Below are 10,285 nucleotides of genomic sequence, written 5' to 3' on the forward strand. Positions count from 1 at the left end.
CATTAGCATTATCGAGTCAGTTATTGGAGAAATGGATCAAAGGTTTAGTGAACGCAACACTCAACTGGCTAGGGCACTTGCTGCACTCGATCCAAAAAGTGACACATTTCTAGATGCTACAGCTGTGAAGCATATCATGGACCTGTCACGATCACCTATAATTGAGGCAGAGTTTGTAGTAGCAAAAGAGTTTTTCAAGACTGAAAAGGAATCACAGCCAATCGAGGAGGGGATCTGGACCACAAAGTACATTTTGTCTCACTACCACAAAACTCTTGTGGCAATGCCCAGTGTATTGATTGCGTTCAAGCACGCATTAACTTTCGGCGCCTCCACCGCAATGTGCGAAAACTCGTTCTCAACGCTACGGAACGTTTTTTCGGATCACAGACGGACAATGCTCCACAGACGAAAGGCCCAATTGGTTCAGCTGGCGTTTGAGAAGGACCTCACGCGAAAATGTACCACGGAATGGAAGGACACCGTCCTGAGGAGGTTCAGTGCCACGACTCGCCGCCTACAACTCTTTTAATCGGTAAGTCATATATTGTTATTATTAATAATACTTGAATGTGAAGCCCAGCCTCGGTCGGGCTTATTTCATAGTGTTTAATTTAAGCTGCCTTGCCCCTTGGCCCAATTATTATTATTAATAAGTTGAATGTGAAGCCCAGCCTCTGGCTTATTTCATACTGTTTAATTTAAGCTGCCTTGCCCCTTGGCCCAATTATTATTAATAAGTTGAATGTGAAGCCCAGCCTCGGTCGGGCTTATTTCATAGTGTTTAATTTAAGCTGCCTTGCCCCTTGGCCCAATTATTATTATTAATAAGTTGAATGTGAAGCCCAGCCTCGGGCTTATTTCATACTGTTTAATTTAAGCTGCCTTGCCCCTTGGCCCAATTATTATTATTAATAAGTTGAATGTGAAGCCCAGCCTCGGGCTTATTTCATAGTGTTTAATTTAAGCTGCCTTGCCCCTTGGCCCAATTATTATTATTAATAAGTTGAATGTGAAGCCCAGCCTCGGGCTTATTTCATACTGTTTAATTTAAGCTGCCTTGCCCCTTGGCCCAATTATTATTATTAATAAGTTGAATGTGAAGCCCAGCCTCGGGCTTATTTCATAGTGTTTAATTTAAGCTGCCTTGCCCCTTGGCCCTTGTCAGTATTAATAATACGAAAACGAAATATACGTGATCTTTCACTTTGTGTGTGCGCAAGACGCCAGTGTGTTTGTGACGTGACGTGCGAGAGAGAAAGAGAGAGAGAGACTGTCTTATCTCTTATGCCTGCAGTGCGCTCATGTTTTGAAGAAATGCGTGTTGGTTTGCGGGAAATGCCTTTTCTGAAGCGTATATTTTATGCCCCCCCCCACAATTACCTGTGACCCCCTTGTCAATTCGCTCTGGCGCCGACTCTGATATGAACTATTTACAATACAGGGACTGTGTTTCCCACAGGATTTTCTCTGAATGGATTTGGTAGGTTTTTTCTGCGTCTCCGTAGACCGTGCCGCACCACTGTTTTTAAAGTCTTAGTGAATTGATTGATTTATATGAAAACCAATGTATGTATAATTTAGCTAGCTCGCCAACGTTACTGTGATTAACACAATCCCGCCCAACAACGTATATATCCGTGTTTCGAATCCATGCTTAAAGGACCGACCACGGATATATCCGTGGCAAGGTTGTTTTGGCTTTTATTCCATTTTAATAACCTATTCAAGGTCGCCGAGCGGCACTGCAGATGTACCCTACTCTTTGAATTCGACAAAGTGCATTACCGGCCAGATCCTCTTAGGGGCGCTATCTCGATAATGCAGTGTTCCCTGTGGCAGAAGCTGTCTTTTTTTTTCTGGATTTCCAATGTAGTTTTTTACTCACCTGAAGCGATCGCTATTGCCTGTTGCACGGAATACATTTTGGATCGCGGATATCACTATGCAGTAAGGGGATATATCATCAGTCAATGGACATATCGATCTACCAGATGGCGATCAATAACTGGGAAATGCTTGGGGGGATCCAACCGGCTCATGGTAAGATCTTTTTCACGTAAATTACATGCTGATCAGGGCTTGTTATGATACTCAACCAGCCGATCAGCGTATGTGGCTACTGAGATGAACACGGTTATTGGTAATCAATAATCAGAAATGACGTCCATCGCCCCCCCTCCCCCCCTTTCATGCATACATGCTTGAGGATTGTACCGATCATATGCAGTTTGAATTTTAACTGTAGCTTCTGTATAACCGAAATGCCATTGGATATAACGTTAGTAGCTATTAGCCCTTTATCCAGCCTTCCAGGAAATATACTAGACCAAATCCCGTATAACGCTTATATTCACGGCGCTATAAAATGAGAACGTATTGATGACATTTTTTTTAAGCCATTTTGAAGGGACGGTTTATGGTCTCAATTGACAATGAGAATGGACAGATAGCAATACTATAAAGTATAGATTTAGGGTCCCGCCAAGGCAATGGTAGGGGAAACACTGACATTATTTGGACAGCAGAAAATGCAATGCAATTTCCATAGTATTTGTTCAAACTCGCAGCATGCAATCACACGCCAAAAACACACCTACTTGGTTGTTGTAATATTTGCTTTTGAATTTTTGCAAAGCCGAATGTAGATGGAGAAACCCAAAACTGCAAGTTTGCTACAATACTCTTTTAATTATTGTCTATTTAAAACTGAATCAAACCATAAACTAGGTGGCCTGTTGGGATGTTAGATCCTAATGTGAAAAACTGTGATTTTATATGTCTGCACTTTATGTGCTCATTTTACGCCTGTCTTTTTTCTGTTGTGAAGCACTTTTATTATTATTATTATTATTATTATTATTATTATTATTATTATTATTATTATTATTATTATTATTATTATTATTATTATTATTATTATTATTATTATTATTATTATTATTATTACTAGCGCTTGTATTCCTATGCTTTTTTGTTCTTAGTTCTATTATTATTTTGATAAAAATAAATTAAATACTTTAGTTACTATTGCTACTATGTATGTATATGTGTTTATATTACATGCTATATGCATATTCATACCAATTATTTGCTTGTTCTATTCTCCATCCTTCTATCATCCATAGCAACACCATATATCACCACACCCTGATGGGGGATCCCCTTTGAACGAAAGGTTATCCTATAGCCTAGTTATATGAATACGGGCTGAGCGTCTCGCTCTTCGCCATATTGAGATATATCTTTATCTCCAGCACCTACTGTGCTTCATTAACAAAACAATGCACCCATGCACCTGACCAGGCCTGCCCCAGTGTCCTCCTATAAGACACCGGACATGGTCACACTCCCCCTTTCTCGGGAAAAAGTTTCCGTCATAGAAAACCCAACCAAGGGACCTCAGGGCGCTAAGAGCGAGACGCTCAGCCAGTATTCATATAACTAGGTTATAGGATAACCTTTCGTTATATAGCATTACTGGCATCGCGCCTCGCTCTTCGCCATATTGAGATATGGGGGCAGAGCAGACGCGTGGCCCGACAAATGTACCCCCTGAGGACCCGCAAGCCCTACCACCAGGGGGAGGGGAGTCCTGTCCACCCGCCCTTCCTAGTGAAGAGGGGGCGGCAGTCAACTCCACCAAAGTGCGAACAAAGAGGGAACCAGATACCCCTAAAAGCACAGTTCAGGCGGGACCACGTATGACACATCACCCCGTGGCACACACCCACACACCCCTGCTAACCCACCGACAGGCGGGACGCAGGGCAGGTCCCAGACCTCAGAACCGCCTGGGAGACAGAACCCCCAGTCATGTCCATGAGGTAAAACCTAACGAAGGGACCCGGGGAGGACCAGGAGGCCGCAGCACAGATGTCCTCCACCGAGGCCCCACCTAACAAGGCGGCAGAGGCCGCCACACCACGAGTGGAGTGCGCCCTGACACCCCTAGGGGGGGGCCAGCCCAGCCAATGTGTAGCAAAGGGCAATGCCCTTGCACAACCAATGTGACAGGCGCTGCTTGGACAGTGCCTTACCAGCGCGACGGCCACCATAACAAACAAGAGCTGATCGGTAGCCCAGAGGTCCCGAGTCCAACTGAGGTAAACCCCCAAAGCCCGGACGGGCCACGACTCATCAGCGTGAGGAGGCGGATGAAACGCCTAAATCACAATATCCCTGGAGCGAAAAGACCTCCGGATATTCTTTGGCACGAAGACTGGATTAGGCCTCAGAGTCGCACCGCTATTGGCACGAATAGACAAGCACTCAGGCCGCACCGAGATAACACACAGCACACCCACACGCTTAGCGGAGGTGATGGCCAATAGGAACGCAGTCTTGAAGACAGCTGCTCCAACGACGCCTGCTCAAGAGGCTCAAACGGGGCCTCAGACAACCGGCCGAGGACCAGTTGGAGGTCCCACTCGGAGACAGAGAACGTTCCACCGGCTTGAGACGCCGACCGCCAAGCAGGAACGTCCCACGAGAGGGTGGCTGAACAACGTTCCACCCCCACACTCGACCATACGGCACTCCCCAGCGTAAGCCGCGGCAGAGGACGGAGCGCGTGCGTACCGGATAGCGTCAACCACAGAATAGTCAAGATGCATCCCCACCAGATTCACACTGTCAGCAGCCAAGCCTAGAGGCTGCCCCAGAACAGGAAGGCAGAACAGAGTTCTGCGTGCCTGAGAGAGGGCCCGCGGTGACCACGGAACAGGCCACGGCGGGGCCACACAGAGCTGAATCAGGGCCGGGGACCACACAGCTGAGCCCCGGCACGACCAGGACCAAGTCCCGTGCTCCCGACGTACCCGCCCCAACAGCTGAGCTATCAGGTGTAAGGGGGGGAAAGCGTACAGAATCCCGGACGGCCACAGAATCGGACCCAGACCTGCCCGACTATGTCTGGACGTAATCCCCACTCGTCAGGGTGAGGACTGCCCCGCGACATCACACCTGCACCCACATTCACCCTGCCGGGGATGTGGAAAGCCCTCAGGCTGCGCAGATGGAGAAACGCCCATAGCCAGAGCCCGACCGCCGCCCGGTGCAGACGGGGGGAGCGTACTCCTCCCTGTATGTCGATATACGACGCTGACTTCGTGTTGACCGTCCTGATCAAAACATGCTTGCCCACCACAAGGACCGTTTGAGGACCAGAAGGACTGCCTTCAATTCCAACACATTGAATGTAGTGTAGACCGGGCAGCATGGTCTTGCCAGCTGCCCCCTACTGCATTGGCCCGACACGTCCCCCCCCCATCCCGTGAGGGAGGCGTCGGTGAAGACCGTGACGTGTGACAGCCTGCTGCCCATGGGGACCCCGCTGGTGAGGGCCCCAGGCCCTCCCCAGAGGGCGAGGTCCCCCAGTACTGACATGGGAACCTTCAGCCGCTTCCACTTGTCTCTCACCGGGTCCATTTCCATACTGGAAAACCACCTCTGTATCCTCCTCATGAAGAGGAGGCCAAGAAGGACCACAGAGTGAGCAGATGCCATAATACCGAGCAGGCGCATCACGGACAGCGCCGTAACCATCCTAGGACGGAACCTCCCCAGCGTGCCGAGAACACCCACTGTGGGAGACCGTCAAAATGCTGAACCTTCCATGGGACAGGTCCAGTATGGGTCTGACACCCCCCCCGATTTCTCGGGCACCAGAGAATACCGGGAGGAAACGCCACGCATCGCGTCCTCCTTTGGGACCACGACGATGGCTTGTTTCGCCCACAGAGATTGGATCTCGTCGGCCAGAGCTGTCACTGCTGGTGCCCCTGACAATAGGGTCTGTACCAAACCTGAAAACGGGTGGGTTTGTGTAAACACAAGACCCCGCCTCAGCGTTCTCTCCATCCACCTCGACATATGGCACTGCTGTAGCCATATGTGATGATAATCCCAAGCGCACCCGCCGCCACTTGGCGCTGGTCCGCCAGAAACCGTAGATAGGCGGCCCGGTCCCACCCGCTGTGCGTTGCCAACCCTGGACTCGCAAACCGCGCGAGCAGGGCGTCTCGTGGAGCTGGGATACCGCACCCCGACACTACCAACGAGGCAATCGCACCCAAGGGGGGACCCCGACAGAAAGGGCCGGTTTGATACGGGGGAAGCTGACATCACACTGGGTGACAAAAGCTCCACCACTGAACACCTTGCCAGCATGGATTGCTCAGGAACTGTTCTACAGCTGGACATGCAAGGTGTGAGGCCCCCACACTGCCCGATAGGGTGGGTTCCTACACACCGTAGCCCTGCAGTGATATTACTACCACCCAAATCACGCGTGCCTGCCAGACCACTGCCGGTCTTCCGGGAGTGGGAGACACTAACGTGATACCCGGCCTGGCGAAGGCGAGGTCGGGGGAACCTGCGATGTTTGCCTCAAGAGGTCTCGAGCCCCCCTGCTGACAACCTTTGTAGTTGACAGACGTAACACCAGGCTCACCAAACACAGATGCAGAACGTGTGGCGTGGGAGCCGCTTGACAGCACAACATTCTCACGGACAGACCCAGGCCTAGCCAGCAACTGGGTGTCAGCCCCTGTCCCCATGAGAAGCGAAACGTGGGGCCGCTTGCGCTTCATTGAAGGCATGCGGCCCGCAGCCAAAGGAAACAAATCAGAGCCCTTATCCCGCTGGTGATGGGGGGAGGGAGTGACCGGAGAGCGAGCTAGACACAGCTAGACGGCGATGGTTTTTTAGGGCGTGTTCATCTAATGTAGCAGATCCCTCGGCCGCCAAGGCTGTCGGCCTTGCGGTCACCTGTTTTCGTTGTGTCCAGGGTACCTCAGGCGGGGGAAACATGACCGCTGGTTGAGGGCCTCGCCACAGCCGCTGGCGAGGTCGCGCCCTCGCCTCTGGCTGCGCGGTGTGAGGCGGTGTGGGGCCTAGGTCAAATACCGCCTGTGCTCCTGCGGAAAAACCCTCTGCGGAGAGGGGAGCCCTGAGGAGGGAAAAAACGTCTCACCCCCTCAAGGGGAGACTGATCCAACCAAGATGTCTGTAAACAAGCGTTGACAGCATCCTAGCCCTCCCTGCGGTTATAGCTTGCGGCTAGGTCAAAGCTAATAACGTCAAAACCTTGCGCAATGTTTCTACGTCGGCTGGCCTTCAAGGCCCCGCCAGCCGACATCATTTTTGACAGAAAAAACAGCAATTTGAACAATGTTACTAGTCGCTGCTAATTCTATACCGTGGCGGTATAGGCTTAACAGCCCACCAGCCACCTGCTGGGCCGACTCACATCATGGCGTCGGCCGGGCGGGACACCGTTCCAACATGTCAGAGGCAAAGGACTGATGCCACCTGCTTCACAAGCACGGAGCACCAGTGGTGGTTGCAACAAAAAACTACTACCAGTGAAGCGCTGCCTCACTAGTAGGAATGCAGCAACCTCCACTGTGGTGTGCACCCATGAAGGGGTAAATGAAAAAATTAAAGAAAACTCCACCAACACACTGCAGAATGGGCTAGCCCATACACACAATGTTAAGGGGATGCAGACCAGAGAAACACCAGTCCCGCACACAATTCATAGATTCACAAAAAGCACACCAGCCCTAGGCCTCAGCCCATCCACCCATGAAATGGTAAACAAGCCCCCGTCAAAACTTCCAACAGTAGACACCGATTGACCGTCAGCATGAATGGTTAAGAGGAGGGAAGACCTTTTTAAAAAGACAGCCCTCGGCGGGGAACAAAGTAACAGTGACCCAGCATCGTAGCATTAGCATTAGCCGCGCGCTCCAGGATAGCTGGGAAAACATCCAACTCAGAGTCATAACGACAATGTTTACCCAAATATCCTGCCCCTTGCGCCAATACACAACTCGGTTGTCTCACGGGACAACGAGCAGTATCACAAATGCTAGCATTGATGCCTGGTAGTGCAGGCCCTACCTGTGCGCAACCTAGCCCGACAGCTAGCCGCCGCGTGACCCTCGACCCTCGTGTCCCTCGATCCGCTGTCAGAAGACAAGGAAACCCCAGGACAGGCCCGATGCGCTGTTAGAATGTGCCGAGAAGATTCCAGGGGCTGGCAAAATCTCTGGCGAAAACCCAACATTGTTCAATTTCCTTCTGCATTTCATAACTACTAGTTCATGGCGTGCACTGCAGCGTCCATGATGGAAACAAAAAAGAGGAAGGACTGTGTGACCATGTCCGGTGTCTTATAGGAGGACACTGGGGCGGGGCCTGGTCAGGTGCATGGTTGCATTGTTTTGTTAATGAAGCACAGTAGGTGCTGGAGATAAAGATATATCTCAATATGCCGAAGAGCGAGACGCGATGCCAGTAATGCTATATAACTGCCCCTCTGAGGTTTCTCCCCTTTATTTTCCCTATTGCTAGGTTTTTGTTATGGTTTGTTACCAACCCCAACAGCACGGCACAGACAGGTAGTTCAGAGTTAGCCAAAAACCAGGGCGTATTTATTTCCAAATAACAGGGGATAGAAAAAACAACAGAAAGCACAAGTGGGGAATGTTCTTGGCAGAGTAGCCTGCGGCTCTGCAGCTTGTCTCGGTGCAGAGACGGCACAGTGGCGTTGCGCCTCTGACTCTGCGGCTCTGCAGCTACTCGAAGATCCAACTCGGGGAGGAACAGAAAGAGAGAGAGTTGTCAACAAACAAGCGAACGGAATACAAGGCAGTCCAGTCCTCCTTAGCTGAGTCCAGTATAAACACAAGTGACAATCTTCAGTGTCTACCAACACACAAGTTTAGCTGAGTCCAGTACAAACGAAAACGGCACATCTTCAGTGTTACCCAAACACACAAAAAACGGAAAGGTCCCGAGTCAGGAAGATGCGAGGAAAAACAGAGTATCCAAAAAATACGTTCCAAACTCACCAAGGCGCAATTGCGCAAAGCGGGCAACGAGACACAGATCCAACGGATGGCAGAGCAAAGCAACAGCTGTGACTTCCATAGACGTCCTGGAGAGAAACAGACAAGGAACAACACGGGAGGGAACAAGCAGCAGCCAGTGGTAATCCAAAACGACCCGACACAGAACGTTAGGAACACCAGAGTATATAAGGGCTCCACCGAGCTGATTAGAACTCACTTCAGGTGCGCGAAGGTAATTGGTACCTTGAAGCGTGCGGAATCGGACCAATCCTCACAGTTTTAGGGAGTCGTTCCTTATCTTCATTAAAATATGTTTAAATATTGTAGATCTAAACTATTGTGATGTTTCTTCTTGATCTGTGAACCCCATTGAGGCGATTCATTGTGATTCCGGCCTCTACAAATACATTGGATTTGATTTGATTTACTAGCTAAATATAACAAGGCCATCAAGAGAGGCCAGGTGGGCTAATTTCTCTGAAGTCATGAACAAAAAGCTAAACAATCCAATCCAACTTTTTTCCCACTATTAATAGCTTGATTAATCCCGCTCCCCTGTGATTTCTTATTGAATACTAAATGTAACAAATGTTCAGCTAATTTCAGAGATACGATCATAACCATTAGAATTAATATTGGCTGAACAAGGTCATATAATAAAATGGTATGTAGTGCTGCACACTGAACGCACTTTATAATAATAATAATAATAATAATAATAATAATAATAATAATAATAATAATAATAATAATAATAATAATAATAATAATAATAATAATAATAATAATAATAATAATAATAATAATAATAATAATAATAATAATAATAATAATAATAATAATAATAATAATAATAATAATAATAATAATAATAATAATAATAATAATAATAATAATAATAATAATAATAATAATAACTTTATTTGTATAACACCTTTCATACAGGGGATTGCAGTTTAAAGTGCTTTACATCAGTAAGAAATAAGACATAAAATCGGTGTAAAACAAGCAGCAAGAGCAAAGCATAAAGTGGGATAAAATAATGCAGATTTATTAATCAAATCATATCAGAACTTTAGATCATTACACTCTGGTGGATGCAGATATTCTTAGAGAGGTGGTATCTGGATTGAAACCCTCTACTTGGTCTCTTGACCCCCAACCCCACCCACCACCTTTAACTTATTATTTCTTTTTAAATAGTTTATCAGAGGAATTATTAGTATTATTACTCCCTGTTTACAGGCACATTTCCTGAAGCATTCAAAATCTGCCATAGGTAAACTTCTCAACATTTTTGAATTGTTTGGTTATTATTATTAGTAGGCCTAACTACCGGCTCATATCCAACCTCCCTTTTTTAAGGTTTTTAACCATTTCACTACCACTCTACTAAAGGGTTAACCCTTTCACTGCGACAATAC

The 10,285-nt window shown here is 48.0% G+C and overlaps 1 pseudogene across 1 annotated transcript in view; it reads left to right on the forward strand.

Annotated features, from left to right (window-relative positions):
- Positions 1 to 459: 459 nt before the first annotated feature.
- The window catches only part of LOC311237215 (GDNF family receptor alpha-2-like), a 27,603-nt pseudogene continuing 17,777 nt past the window's right edge, over positions 460 to 10,285 (forward strand). The window contains exon 1 of the transcript in view: positions 460 to 535. The product of the transcript in view is annotated as a GDNF family receptor alpha-2-like (transcript). The remainder of the gene's footprint in view (positions 536 to 10,285) is intronic.

The sequence above is a fragment of the Notolepis coatsorum genome (assembly GCF_963971535.1).
Source record: "Notolepis coatsorum genome assembly, chromosome: 11".
NCBI lineage: Eukaryota > Metazoa > Chordata > Actinopteri > Aulopiformes > Paralepididae > Notolepis > Notolepis coatsorum.